The sequence below is a fragment of the Neofelis nebulosa genome, chromosome 5 (genome assembly GCF_028018385.1).
Source record: "Neofelis nebulosa isolate mNeoNeb1 chromosome 5, mNeoNeb1.pri, whole genome shotgun sequence".
In the NCBI taxonomy this organism is placed as follows: Eukaryota; Metazoa; Chordata; class Mammalia; order Carnivora; family Felidae; genus Neofelis; species Neofelis nebulosa.
Genome location: NC_080786.1, coordinates 53,239,630 through 53,255,185, shown reverse-complemented (window position 1 = coordinate 53,255,185; position 15,556 = coordinate 53,239,630). Strand labels below are relative to the sequence as shown.

Sequence of the window (15,556 nt, the reverse complement as noted above, 5' to 3'; positions counted from 1 at the left end):
TTACTCAATTATGTTAGTACATTTATCGGAAAATTCTTAGAAGTAAAATTGATAGGTCAAAAGAGATGTGCATTTAAAATGGTGATAGATAATGCCAATAGCATTTTTCACAGAACTCGAATAAACAATCCTAAAATTTGCATGGAATCACAAAAGATCCCAAATAGCCAAAGAAATCTTGAAAAAGAAAAACGAAGCTGGAGGTATCACAATCCCAGATTTCAAGCTGTAGTAATCAAAACAATATGGTATTGGCACAGAAATAGACACACAGATCAACAGAACAGAAAGTCCACATATAAACCCACAATTATATAGGCAATTAATCTTTGACAAAGAAGGCAAGAATACGCAACGAGAAAGATGGTCTCTTCAACAAATGGTGTTGGGAAAACTGAACAGCTACATGCAAAAGAATACACTTTCTTTCACCATACATAAAAATAAATGCAAAATGGATTAAGGACCTAAATGTGACACCTGAAACCATAAAAATGCTAGAAGAGAGTACAGGAGTTGGCTGTAACATTTTTCTAGCTATGTCACTCATATGTGGAATTTAAGAAACAAAAGAAACAAAAGAAACAAAGGTGGGGGTGGGTGGGAAGAGAAATACCAAAAGACAGACTTTTCACTATAGAGAACTGATGGTTACCAGAGGAGAGGTAGGTGGAGGGATGGATGAAATAGGTGAAAAGGATTAAGAATGCACTTATCTTGATGAGCACTGAGTAATATATAGAATTGTTGAATCACTATATTGTACACCTAAAACTAACGTAACACTTCATTTTGACTACATTGGAATTGAAATAAAATAAAAATATTAAAATAAAATGGTGAGAGAGATTGCAAATTGTCATCTAAAAGTAAAAGAAAACAATTGGTATCTAGGGGCCCAACCTTCACCAACAATGAGTATAGAGTATACAAGAAACTGTTAGACTTAGGTATATAATATCAATGACTCAGTGGACATTAGATGAAAATAAATAGTTTTAGGTGTCAAATACCAAGAAACTATAAATTCTTGCCTTCGGTGTATTGTGAATCACCAGGCTCCTCACTCTGAAAAGAAACAAGATTTCAGTGAACTCAATCTCACAAAGAGGGGCTTAACACTCATTCTTACTATGTGCCAGGCACTATTCCTAGTGCCTTACTTACATTAAGCCAATCCTATAAGGGAGGTATCATTCTCATTTTACATACAAGAAAACTATGCACAAATAAGTTAAGTAAGTTTCTCAATGTCATTCAGGTGATAAATGATAGAGCTCAGATTTGAACCTAGGAAGTTTGAATCCAGAGTCAGGTGCTTTTAACCACTTATGTCTCTGTGCTCCTACTGATGTACTAAACATATTTACTGAATACCTACCTATTCCATGCCTAGAACAACACATGAACCATCTTATCCTGAAAGCAATGCAAATATTCTCCCTATTCCTCAGGGGCAGTAAAGCAGCTTCCCAAAGTGACAGGAGGGAGAATTAGTACCCAGGCACATCTAATTCATTTTATTTATTTATTTATTTATTTATTATAATTTTTTTTGAGAGAGAGAGAGAGAGTGTGTGTGTACAAGAGGGGAAGAGGGACAGAGGGTGAAAACAAGAGAATCTTAAGCAGATGCCACATTCAGTGCATAGCCCAACATGGGGCTTGATCCATGACCCTGGGATCATGACCTGAGCATAAATCAAGAGTTGAAAGCTCAACCAGCTGAGCCACCCAGGCACCCCAGGCACATCTAATTCTGAAACTTCTATTTATTCTACTGCACCATACTTCTATATAGAAGCTAGTTGCTGTAATACCCATTTTACAGTTAAGGGAATCATGTCTTCAGAATGAGATATATAAGGAAGTCTAAATAAGAGCTGTCCCCGTCAACAAACAGAACTTACCAGGAGTTTTATCACACCTGAGTCTTCCTTCACCAAAGTTCTATAAAGTTAAAATGCTTAGGTATTTTTAATCACATGCATGTGGTTATACAGTAGCAGACAGTGGCAATTTGTGCTCTCCCATAAAGTGTGGGTTCAAACTGTCTAAAGTGAGCCAAAATTAAAGGCAGAATTATTGTCTAATTCTAAACATCAACAAAAGCCCTTTAAGAACAGCAACATAGCTAGGTGAGGATGAGCAGGTAGACTCCCGCACAGCAGAGATACAAATCACAAGAAATGGTAGCAACATATTTTTAATCTCACTGAGCAAATAATTTTCAGTCCTTCAAAAAAACAGCTTTGGTGCTGGCTCCTGAATTTATAACAATATTTCCTTATTGTACACAGAAAAGATGGAGGGCCCAAGGAAGATAAGAGCAGCAAGAGGAAGGAGGGTATCAGAGAAGAGGCTTTTAGGTAGGAAAGCCCTCTTTTGGCTCTGCTTACACCCAGCGTCCAGCACAGTGCATGAGAGTTTTTCAGGCCCTTGGTTCAAATTTGCTCTGCTACTTACCTGCTGTGTGGCCTTGGGCAAGTTACTAAACCTCTCTAGCCAATTTTCTCATCTATAAAAGTAGTAATAACAGTATCAACAACATTAGTCTATAATAAAGATTAAATATTTTCTACTGTAGCACAGATCATTTCCCTGAAGGTTGAGGGTGAAGCACAGCATCATCCAAGCCCACCTAGATGGATACTTTGCCTTCATATTTCAATGTTTCATGTTTTTTTGTTTTAATGCAATCAGAAAAACATACTGTCCTATGCTTAGGTCTGGGACTGCAAAGGAGATTTCTACTCATCTTCTTATGATAGATCTATACCCTGAAGGTCAGAGGGTGCAACTCCCGTATTTCTGTGTCTGGCAGCCCTAGTTGTAACGGGGCATCAGATCTATGTTATCATTGCCAACAATGTGTGGTTGCTTAGTAGGCTTTGGAGATTTGATCATCTCTTAAAAGTGTACTTTTTTTGTACACCATGGATGCTAATGTTATATTACTACAAGTGTCTTCTTGTACTATACAGTAAAACAAGTCAGCCTGGAAGAACGTGCAAATTTTACCATTGTGTTGTTCAGTTTTGAGAGTAATTAAATATTTGCTTTGAGCTTCTCTCATTGCATTGCAAATCCGTAAAAAACTTACTATTCATTTCTGTACCTAAAGCTCAGGTAGCATTAAGTCTTTGTCATTCACTGAAAATTGTGTTTTCAATTATACATCACAATCCTATATTATATGGATCTTTACTTGCCAAGAAATTTAGTCTTTTTGTACATTTTAAATCAATTACGTCTGTCCCTTTGTTAGTTGGGCAGCGGGAAGCAGTTTCTTCAGGTTTTCTGCATCTCATGATAACAATGTTAACTTTTCTACCTACTTCATGAGATAAGCCTTCAATGAAATAGGCCACTCCTGCCAAGCTCTGCTAGCCAGGATTGGGTCTATATGAAGCAAAAGTATCTTCTTGAAAATTAATCATAATAATAATTCACTCAAACTGGCAGTTAGAAATTGTGTGATCCAAAAAAAGGTATAGTTTTGAATTTAGAAAAAAGAACCTAAGCTCTGCCAGAATGGCTGGTGTCTACAAACATAATTTTTGTCTTCTATGCCTTAACATTTACTCAAGAGATTAAGACAGTGAGTTAAAATCAGGCAAAACTTGAGGAGTTGAATAAGCAGTGCCTGGCATGAGAGAAAAATGAGAAGATCTGTATGTCATTCCTTTGGGGAAATAAATGAGATGGCCCATCTGCAGATACCTCTTGGACTCTTGTTATCTTCCCTGAAAAGAATCTCTTTCTGTCCCTTTCTGGTTCTCATACACCAGCCTCCTGTTACCTAATTCAAACTTTTAAGTCCTGAGTACTCTCCTTCCTCACCTCCTTCCTTTAATCAGTCCTGAAATCCTATTCACACTTAAAGCATATTTTCTTATATCTTTTTTATTCTTTACACACCTAGTTCAAGATCTCATTTCCTCTTGCTTAAAATAGCAAACCAGCCTTCTAACTAATTTCCCTGACTCCTAAGTGCTCTCCATTCAGTGCAGCCTCTACATCATGACCATAACAAGACCATTTTGATCATATCACTCCTCTGCTCCCAAACCTTCAGATGAAAACTTACACAGTCCCGAGCTACAGTCTTGTGATCAATTTTGATCTACTTTTCCAGGCATATACATTAACCTCCTATGAATTTTCCAAATTCCAGATAAACTGCCCATTCCCTCTATTCTCTCACAAATTACTTCAGGCTACTTCCTCTATGTGAAGGAACTCCATGAGTTCTTCTCAACTCTACAAATTCCTGTCTCTCATTCAACCCCCAAATTAAATATAACTTATTCTACCTATAAAAGTAAGCACTTAGCTGTAGTATTAAAACTCCTCTACCCCTGGGTCCAGATTGTCAGACAATCAGATCATGCAGGGTCCTTCTATGCCCATAGAAAGAAGCTTGCGATTTATTCTCTAGGATATATGGAAACAATGAAGAGTATTAAGCATTAAAATTATAAATCAGAGTTGCATTTAACTCAGATGATGCTGTAGCAGTGGAGACTGAACTGGATGGGAGCAAGGAAACTAGAGATGGAAAGACCCAGGCTATTGGGTCTGCCTGAGGGAAGACTGAAAAGACATGTGTTAGGGGAAAGAAAATGATGAACAAAACTCTAAGTGTGTTGAATTTGAGGGCCTGAGGATTAGAGTGAGGCAGTGCAAAATTAACTTCCCAAGTGTCCAGTCAGCACTTGGTGCACTGTGAGTGCCTTCTTAAATTCTTTACCCTAAGTGCTTACCTTGCCTCACCCTGAGTTTTTGTACATTTTGTAGAGGTATCACCTTGGCAGCTAAGGAGGTACACCACTCAGAACACCCTTCAAGAAAGGACTTGCTATCCAGCTGCAAAAAGTGTGTTAGCTAAGAGCCTCCAGTTACAGAACATTCAGGATCTGTCTCAGCTTTTGAGTCACAGCCATGTCTTTCCTAGGAACCCCTAGTCAGAAACTGAGTAGGTTAGGGATACTCAGCCTGGCAATTTCTGTCCAAGTGGGGCTCCTTTAATAGACAATCCTCCCTCTGAAGGTCACCACTGAGTTGGCTGAGACTGCCACATCTGCCTTGTGGTCCAAAGTCTTTCTCTGTCCAATTCTGCTTCCTCCCCTTTTATCTTTACCCCATTCCCATCCACCCCCAATAAACTCCTTGCTCAGTAATTCTCTCTCAACATCTGTTCCCAAAGGGAACAAATGACATATATATGAATAGTAAGCAATTGATCACACCAATCTGGACCTGGAGCTAGAGATAAAGGCACAAAATTCAATGGCCTTGTCATGTAGTGGTTAGAAGGCTCGGCTCCAGAGTCTAGGTTCAAATCCCAGCTCAGCCACTTCTGATTTTGTACAATCTTAGACTAGCTATATAGCTTCTCAGTACCTCACTTTCTTCATCTGTAGAATGAGGATTTTAATAGTAAATGAGGACTATACAAGATAATGTACTGAAAGTATTTAGCACAGTGCCTGACCCATAGCAAATGCTCATGAAATATTAAGTAATGTTATTGAATAGAATTTGAAATGCTGTTTAGAGAGGTAAATGGTTACGATAAAATGGAAGAAATTTTTACTTTTGCAAATTTTTCCACAAGATATGATAAAGCTAATGAAGATTAATTTAATCTTCAAATTATTCAATCTTCAAATATTTCAAACCCAACTCTGTGATTTTTTTCAATTACACTACCTGTTACTCCCAATATGGTACCTCTTCTCCATGCAATGTCATCACCTAGTTTTTTCCTGACCTGAATTTCTTCTCCCCATCTTTCTTTCCCATTCACCCCAAATGCTTATTCCTCCCCTTTCCATCAGTGCCTGCTAATAATCTCCTCCAAATCTTGGTTGAGAACTCATCTTCTCCAGAATTTCCTTATTCAGCCTGCCTCCTCTACTCACCCCAACTGTGATCATCCCTTTCTACAGGCAAACCCTAGAATGGTATCATTTTGAAACTAAGTAGAACAAACAAACAAACAAACTACACACGCACGTGCGCGCGCGCGCACACACAACCCACACCACAACACATCACACCAATGTACGTAAAATTCTCAAGATATGTTAAAAGTGTCTGTACTGGGGCGCCTGGGTGGCTCGGTCGGTTAAGCGTCCGACTTCGGCTCAGGTCATGATCTCAGGGTCCGTGGGTTCGAGCCCCGCGTCGGGCTCTGTGCTGACAGCTCAGAGCCTGGAGCCTGTTTCAGATTCTGTGTCTCCCTCTCTCTGTGACCCTCCCCCATTCACACTCTGTCTCTCTCTGTCTCAAAAATAAATAAACGTTACCAAAAAAAAAATTTTTTTTTAAAGTGTCTGTACCATAAACAATTGTTAACGATGAAACAGCAGAAATAGCATCTCGTGTTTCTTTAGATAAGAACTCCTTTCCTCCACCCACCCTTGTGCTCAAGGATAGAGGATGGCTTGGTAAAGCCATGCTCAATAAATGCTTACTTTAAGCATGAATGTTTTCCATTGTAGATGCATGGTCAGTCTACAAATTATATATTTATATCCTCTTTCTACATGTGAGCCTTAAAAAATTAAATGCTTCATAAAACAATCTCAGTCATATAATGGGGAAACTAATGTATGGAGGAAGTGTTTTACAATCATTTCAGGTATTGTAGGTAACACAAATGTGTTTTATAAAATAAAGGCCTGGTCTATACTGCATCTAAAAGGCAGTATGAAATCATAATTAGAAACAGAAACATGGCATTTTTCCTCTCACTATTTAGTGTATGCTATATTCCCTACAAAACGGCACTGAATGTTATCCTGCTAGTACACAGTGCCATATAGGCTCAGAAAAATAAAACCTCTTTTTACACCTGTGAAACTGACTTCAAACAAAACAACCAACTTCAAAAGTAAGGTGAAAGTATTTTGTGATACAGTTGAATATAAGCAATGTTTTTACATAGCCCAATATTTGTACATATGCAATAACGCATATTGTAAAACACATATTTTAAAAAGTGCTACTAAATCTCCAGTCATCCTATACTTTCAATTTGAAATCCTCATCAAGATATTCACATCAAAGCCAAGCCTCCTACATCAAATAGGTCACAATTTTAGGTGTATTTAGACACTGGACATGAATGGTACCTAAAACAAAAATCCTTCACACACAGAGCAATACACAAGTATAACATTAATAGCCTACATGGGTTTTTTAATGGCTCCTAATATAATATGCCCTTTCAAGGAACCATTCATACATATTGAAATGCATTTTTACTGTGATGCTTTGAGTAATCATAAATTGAACATAAAGGTTGATAAAAATCAGCATTAAAAGCTGGGAATTTTCTTGAAATATACACAATCTTCTGTAAGTACCCAGCTCTGTAAGTGATAAAATATTAGCTCTTAAGAGCTAAAAAGCAACAATAGTTTTCACACTGATTTTCAAGAATATACATTTTATTGTTATAATTCAGTAAACTATTTTACCAAAGTTTACAACATCTCAAATTCAAAGCCAGTAAAAAATCGTTTGTCTTATAATCAATATCATGAAGCAAAAGTAATTAATAGCCAATGTAAAATAACCTATTTACTACCTTGTTTTAAATATAGTGAGGAAGTGTAACAAGATGGCATAAATATTATTCTAGTCTGTTCCACTTAACAAGTTTACATTTGAGATATTTCCATTTTCTAATATCAATACTCACTGTACATTTAGAAAACTTACTTGTAAAAATCTATTATTATTTGATTTCTCAGAAAACTGCTAGTTCAACCTACTTTTCTTTGAATACTGAGTTGCTACATTATTCTCATCTTTACAATAATTATTGATCTCTCAAGAACAAGAACATCATGCAAAGTGAAAGAATTATTATACTATGAAGACAAGAAATAAAATTTCTATTATCAGGTAATACTCAAGTTGTATATCTTAAACATACAACACATTATAGTCATAATTAGCTCACCACCACAGTTAGAAATATACATACACATTTTCCAAAATAAGTCTTTTAAATAAAGTATTGCAACCATCTTTCTAGCTTAAAGATTTGAAATAGCAATTAAGTCTGAACCTTAAATCATTCGTCTCTATAACTAGAAGAGCAAGTTCCAAAGATGTAAATCTCACCCAATGAGACAAGGGATGCTGAATGTATTATTAATTGCTAAGTAATTTCTTAATTTTAGAATCTAGCACCCAACACTGACAAATAAATAATGTGATTTATGAGCCCAGACTCTCATGCTGCTTTCCTAGAGTTCAATAAACACATGCACATCCTAAATGTACAATGTGATTGTGATTTCTATAAGCCAGGAAACATAGCAGGACTCGGCGATAGCAAATCTACTCCATCTACTTATTATTCAAGCAGTAGTATTTAGAATACCTATAATGCCTGCTGAACACTGCGGCTCACTGTCCCCCTGGGGTTATTCCTAAGCAGAACCACATCTCTTCTCAGTGATTAGTGAGTTTTAAGAAGGCAGGTGACATGGGGTAGAAATTCTCATGCAGCAGCAAGGTAACTCTTCTCTCCAAATTCTCAAAAACCAACACTCCCACACCCTACACACACACACACACACACACACACACACACACACACGCTCTCACCCTTTTTTAAGAAAGAAAGGAGGGTTTTTCAAATAGGTACCTAAAACAAGCCATTTGCAAGGGGATGAAAAATGTATTTTCCTCTACTTGCTGCTGTGTAAGATGTTTACAGATCTGATTAGAAAACCTGTATGTACATAAAAAGTAGTGCCTTCAATGAGATTCCTTTAGTGAAATCTGCCTGTCCAGACATATATGTGTACATAAATCATACATATTTATGCAAACATGCCTACATTAACAAGGACACACACATGCAGACCTAGACCAATAATTGAGCCCACACTGTTCTATAAGCCCCCTTTGACATTTTTTAGCATGCATGTTATTCAGAAGACAGATTTTTAAAAAAACAATAATAAGCAGCTGCATAAAATACATGCCAAAGTGGCATGTTTAGAGGAGCAAATACATTACCAGACGCATTTTGAAGTTTCTGGAACACCTGCAGGTAAAAGGAGACTGTGAATCGGATGCTGGCACACGGTATTCCTCAGAATCACAGAGCTCGGTGTGACTGTGGGGGAATGTGAGGCGAGTGTGAGGCTGGAAACCTTTGAGTTGAGCTCACTCTAAGCATCAGAAAGCCTCAAAGAGGGGAAAGAAAAAGGCAGCCCACAGACAGTAGATGAGAAACTTCTGGCACCTCTCCAGCTCAGGAATGAATTCTCCTTAATTTGGAGACGTATAGTGATGGAAATGAAGAGAAACTTGGATTTACGGGTGAATTTGCTCAGCCATGCAGAAATGGGCAGGTAACAGTCTCTCTCGGCTCGTTTTAAAACAGTCATTCATGAACAAGACTGAATCAAAAAATTAACAGGCATCGTTTTTTGAAAAAATAAAAAAGCTACTCCAGCCAGCTTCCCAAGATGCCTTTACAAACTTCAAATGGATCATTCCATCAGCTATTTGTTGCACATTTTATTAATCCCAGAGCAGAGGTAAACTGGAAAATCTAATTCCTTTTATGTAGAAAACTGGATTTACTGCTTCTTTTTATAATGCACTTTAGTCATATAAATACACAGATTTACTTACAGAGTTCTCGTTTCTTGTGTAAGACCACTACTGTTTGGTCCAGATAAAATGTTAAAAGGCTTGTTTGCAGCTTTTCAAGGAAGTAAAGAAAAAATGTTTTAATACTCCAAAGCTGAGCTGAGTACAGATATTTAAATGTTGAGTTGAAGCGAAGAGGGTATAAAGAAAAGCCCTGAGCCACTAAGTGGTACATAAGAGATACGGTTATACACGAGCACCGAGCAGGCAGGTGGCTCAAGTCTATAAATATATACATAATTAAAGGTAGGAAGAAAAGAGCTTTGGCAAATTAAGTTCCTAGAGACAATAGCTGTGATTTTATTTCGGCTTACAAATAAGTCAATAATGTCTGGGGAGCACATGTGGACTTCACCTTGTCTGAAAAATTCCACAGCTCAAGAATAGAGTGTGAGGTTGGAAGCATCACACACTGGCAATCTATATTCAAATGTAATGAGGAGAAAGACGGTATTACCATGAAGAATGTTGTCATATTACATTGTGCCTGTGTGGCTTAACTACTCATCCAGCCTTGCAAATGGCCATTTGCCTGGACTCAATAGCAAATGTGCTGTCGATGGGAGGGTAGTGGTGGGAGGCCGATTTTATTTGTTTTGCTACACACACACCTTTGGGAGGCTCAAGGATAAAACGCATGGGCTGAATGTGGGAGTGATTCTTTTCAAGGCCACATTTATCTGTAATAAATTCAAAGTGGAATTAATAATGACCAATTAAGCTATTTATTATTTTAACTCTTGAGGTCAAGGGCAAAACAGTGTTTATGTTTATTGATAGAAGGTCATAGCGAGACAGCTGAAGATGGCTGGGCTCACCTTTAAGCACGCTCAATAAACATGTATTGACTAAATAGCCTCCAGGCTTCCTCACATTCCAGTGCCTAGTCTTTTTTGTCTAGGGGATTTTTTCTTATCTCTCCACTGCCATCTGCTTCATCTATTCAGCAAAAATCCAGTGAATTAGACACTCCACCCAATTCTGTGGAGAACACAAAGACACCTACCACGAGATCATCCCTCAGGGAGCTTACCACTGCCAGTAACACAGTGGGTCTCACTAAGGGATAGGCACATCAGAATTACTTACAAATACCCATGCTCACCTCCATTTCTTCTATTTTGGATTCACTTTTGGTGGAATGAGGCAAGCAGAGTCTGTATGTGTGTTTTAAAAATCTGTTTGGACACCTGGGTGGCTCAGTCCGTTAAGTGTCCAACTCTTAATGGCAGCTCAGGTCATGATTTCATGGTTTGTGAGACTGAGCTCCATGTCGGGCTCTGTGCTGACAGTACAGAGCCTGCTTAGGATTCTCTCTCCTTCTTTCTGTCCTTCCTTCTCTTTCTCTCTCTCTCAAAATAAATAAACATTCATTTTAAAAAAATCTCCCCAGGGGATTCTGATTTAAATCCTCTCCTCCACTCCATAAGACTAGCAGCAATTCAAGACGATTGTTAATTAGCCCTCTAGTGGAGGAGATAAACTCTCAGAGGAGTGTATCCCATCCACTGCTGCATGTAGACTCAAACTATACAACTACTCCAGCTGACCCACACTTCTATTTCTTTGCTCATCACTCTACCTTGGGGAAGGCCCATACTTGATCAATGTGACCCAGAGCCTGAGTCTGCAAGGTTCTCACTGGATTTGGAAGCCAAAGCTAAAGGCAAAGAAAAATAAAGCTCAAATCTTTTGGTACATTCAGAGAACTTCTCTGGGCTGTTTCCTTATCTAAAAATGAGAGGTCAGGACTGGCTTTGAGTCTCTAATTTCTCTGCCAAAATATATGAGTACCATACTTGAGAAAGCCATTTATTTCCATGCCACACTGACACCTACACACGAGCACACCTGAGGTTAAAACTCAGAATTCCTAACTTCTATCTTACTGCTCAATAATGTACTTAGTAGCAGATCAAATCTCATGAGGGTGAACCTTCAGCCTAAGGAGCTGGGGACCAGCATTATAGGATACTCCTTCTCCATTTCCCCATGGCAGGGATCACTGAGGAATTCAGAGTGTGAAAGCAAGCATATTATCTGCCAACTCCACCCTTCGCTTCAGCAACTGCCTCAGCTTCAGCCTGGAGGACCCCCTGGTGAATGACAGATCCTGGAACCTTCAAGCAAATGGTCACACAACAGAGGCCAGGCTACCACCTAACCCCATTCCTCATGGCAATCCCCTTCAAATGAATGTGAGGGCCTGAGATGGTGAGTTTGGGGCTTATGAGAGCAGCTCCTCCAGGCTCTACTTCTAATCTGTGGTTGTGAAGGAGTATTCCATGCCACTCCTCAAAGATGTAAGAGAATATGGCCACAACACCCTCAGACCAGTCTGCCTGCCCACACCACCCTCTGACTTTCATCACAGCTCACTCTGTGCCCCACAAGCCCACCTACAGTGACAATAAGAATGGCTCAGAGGGGAAGGTTCACTCAGCCTCTTTCCTCAACTGACTACCCTGTGCTCAGCACCACCTTCATTCACTCAAGAAGAAACCAAACCAACCTTAGCAGATATTTTTCAGACAAAGCTCAAGTGACCAACTAAAATATAAACCTCTTCTTGTAGTAATTCTACCAAAAAGTAAATGTTTTCTATATCTTCTAGTCCTCAGTTAAGAAAGTGAGAAAAGCTTGATCTTGAAGCACAAAGAGAAAGAATACCGCAAACGTCCAAAGATGGTAGCATTGCAGAGATATTGAAGACACGCAGACCTGAGTTTGAAGACAGGATTCTCTACCTAGGGGCTATGCGTCTTTGAGTAGGCCATTTAAATTCCCTCATCCTGCTTCTTCCTCTGTAAAAGAAAATGTATCTGCCATATCAAGTTATTTTGAGAGTTAAAATATGAAAAGTTCCTGATGCATCATAAGTTGCCTAAGAAATAGTAACTCATGTTATAATAATCAAAATTATCCAATTGCCTTCAGTACACCATTAGCCTGTAAAGACAGGGACTATGTTTTAGTCACTTTCATATTCCTCGTACTTAGTATGCCATGTGCCTCCACATTCATTCTCTAAGTTTTTTTGAGCTTCTGTCATTCCCACATTCCCAAGTAGGTGCCAGGGACACAGCAGTGGGCAAGACAGAAGTGGTTCCTGCCCTCATGGGACTCACAGTCTATTGAAGGAGACAAAAGTTAAACAAGCATCATGAATAACTAAATGATATGTCTTAGTCTTCTCACGCTGCCACAACAAATACCATAGAGCAGGTGGCTTAAACAACAGACATTTATTGCTCACAGTTCTGGAGGCTGGAAAGTCTGACATCAAGGTGCCGGCAGATTTGGTTCCTGTAAGAGCCCTCTTCCTGACTTGCAGATAGCCGCCTTGTATTCTCACATGGCAGAGAGAGGAAGTTCTGGTGTTTCTTCCTCTTCTTACAAGGACACTAATCTCATCTTGGGATCTCCAAACTCACGACCTCATCTACACCTAATCACCTCCCAAAGGTCCCCCCTTCAATAACAGTCACATTGAGTGTTAAGACTACAATGTATGAATTTTGAAAGGACACAAATATTCAGTCCATAACACTATATAAATGAATTAACTAATTAGTTAATGATAATCTTCTTAGTTTTTTATATATAACAGCCCAGACAATGTCAAGGACACAAATGAAGGAAAATTTGTGACTGCTTCCAATAATTACCTTCAAACCTAGGGACTTGAGCTAATGGGCTGGTCCTCATTAAGTGGCAGGTTTCAGCCCAAGAGCCATCCCCTGAGACCCGTCAGGCTAGCTAGCCCAGACAACACTTTGATCTGTCCTCATGGTCCCTTCCATCCCACTGGCAAAAACGTTCTGGTTCCTGGACTCCCTGTTTTACATCCAAGCTGTCTGAAATGCAATAACGTTTTTTTAAAGAGCAACCGGGATTTTAATTAAAGTTCCAGGGATCCAGCCAAAGATATTTTTCTAAAAGAGAAGAAATATCTGTTTTTGGAGACAGAACATTTCATAACAGAAATCTCATATATTTTGATGAATGATAAATAGCAACATGGGCTGTACTCTCACAAGAACCTGACTACAGAATCTATGTGTGTACACGTGTGCATGTATACACACACATGTGTGTTTAATGCTCAACCTGCCTAATGAAGACAGAGTCAGGGAGACCAATGTACTCTAGTTGGTTAAATCATTCAGATATTTAGGGCAGTTAATAGAACAACAGAAGGACCTGTCTCTTAAAGGCAGAAGATTACCTTTTGTTCTCCCCGATGATTTCCTTTGATTTCCAGGCTTTGGCTACAAGACTCCATGCAAACAGCACTAGATAAGAATTCAACTTCTGCAAGTGGTGGTTAGCAGAAGTCTACCATATACCTAATGCAGGGTGAGACCATGTGGGATAGTGCACTTCCATGCCACTCATACTCATAGGTAAAGGAATTTAAAATAAAACAAGATGACAGTATCCTAGGTGACAGTTTGGCAAATTATTCTACCTATGAGTTATGTTTTTGTAAATTCATGCTTACTGCTTGGAAAATCCCTGATAATTCCCACACATCAAGCCAGTCAGAAGCTAAGGAAAGGGAGCTTCAAAGCCACCCAGCTGTCTCCACAAACCTGCCTATACCCACTGCAGTGCAGGCAACAATGCACCCATATTCATTTTGGGCCCACCTAGGGGTCCCTAGATCCTATAAAATTGAGGCATTAGTGGAAGACTTGGTAGGAGCTGGAAGACCATCTCAACAGAAGGGCCAGAGGCTTGGAAGCTTCAAGCCTGAAGCTTCTGGTGTCTACCCATCCCCAGAGGCCTAGCACTGCCATGGGGCCAGCAACCACAGATGGCGCCCTGCACAGACAACTGAGAGGCAGACCGCCATGGGTCTGTGTGAAGCATCAGCCAAGGTGCTGGCTGGTTGCAATTACTGGACTGGAACAGAAAGCTTGGGTGGTGATATTAGCCACTTTTCCCTGACATTATGGGTGTTACTTCTCTGGGCCCAAATGGCAAAGGACAGGAAGTGATTTTATGAGAGGATATAGACATTGCCACACTAGATACACAGATCAACCCTAAAAATTAATTTACCTAAGGGAAAATTGACATGATTTCCCCCTCTGGTAAAGCATCAATGATTAGGCTAAATTAGCCCCAACCAAGCTTTTTACGTTGATTCCATCTGGTGATAGTAGATATAAAATCATGAGATAATATAATACACACACATATAATTCTATATTTATTGTTATATTGTTATATATTTGTTATCATATTCTTTAAGTGAAAACAGCAGATGACAATCTTTCAAGCCCTGAAAGGCCAGCCAGTGGAACAAAATGAGAATAGTGTGTAAGCATCACCCACAGAAATCCAAAAATGGAAAGTTGAGTGACGAGGAGTCAATTGCCAACTCAAAATCAAGAGGTGACATCTATGCACTGATTCTCAAAATGTACAGAGTATGAAGGGCTTCCACAGCAAGCACAATTGATCATCACTTCAAATTAAATGGGCCCATATGCCATGTGGTACAGGGGACAAGCACTGGACCAGGAGTCAGAAGATCCAGAATCTCACTTGCTGCTCCATCACTGAGCACTGTGACCTGAGCCGCAGATCTCCCATCAGTATAGCTGGGATTATGTCTGCCCAGGCTACTTGATAATGTTGAGGTATGGAACACAACACCAAGTAGACCCATCTGTATACCAATCCAAACGAGCATACAAATGTATTGTGGTCTTACTGCCCTACCTCAGCCCAAGACATCAGAGTATCACTAATAAATAATTACTGTTCTAGCTACATAATGTCTTAGCAAAGGGAGCAAGCACCTATAAAAACCCTAAGAGGGGGTCAGTGTATAGAGGATTAAGCCATAAGAAAG

The 15,556-nt window shown here is 39.2% G+C and overlaps 1 long non-coding RNA gene across 1 annotated transcript in view; it reads right to left on the bottom strand.

Annotated features, from left to right (window-relative positions):
- Nucleotides 1-9,735, bottom strand: part of LOC131512088 (uncharacterized) — a 178,524-nt gene extending 168,789 nt beyond the window's left edge. The window contains exon 1 of the long non-coding RNA XR_009261925.1: nt 9,049-9,735. This is a non-coding gene — a long non-coding RNA (uncharacterized LOC131512088). The remainder of the gene's footprint in view (nt 1-9,048) is intronic.
- Between the last annotated feature and the right edge of the window lie 5,821 nt (nt 9,736-15,556).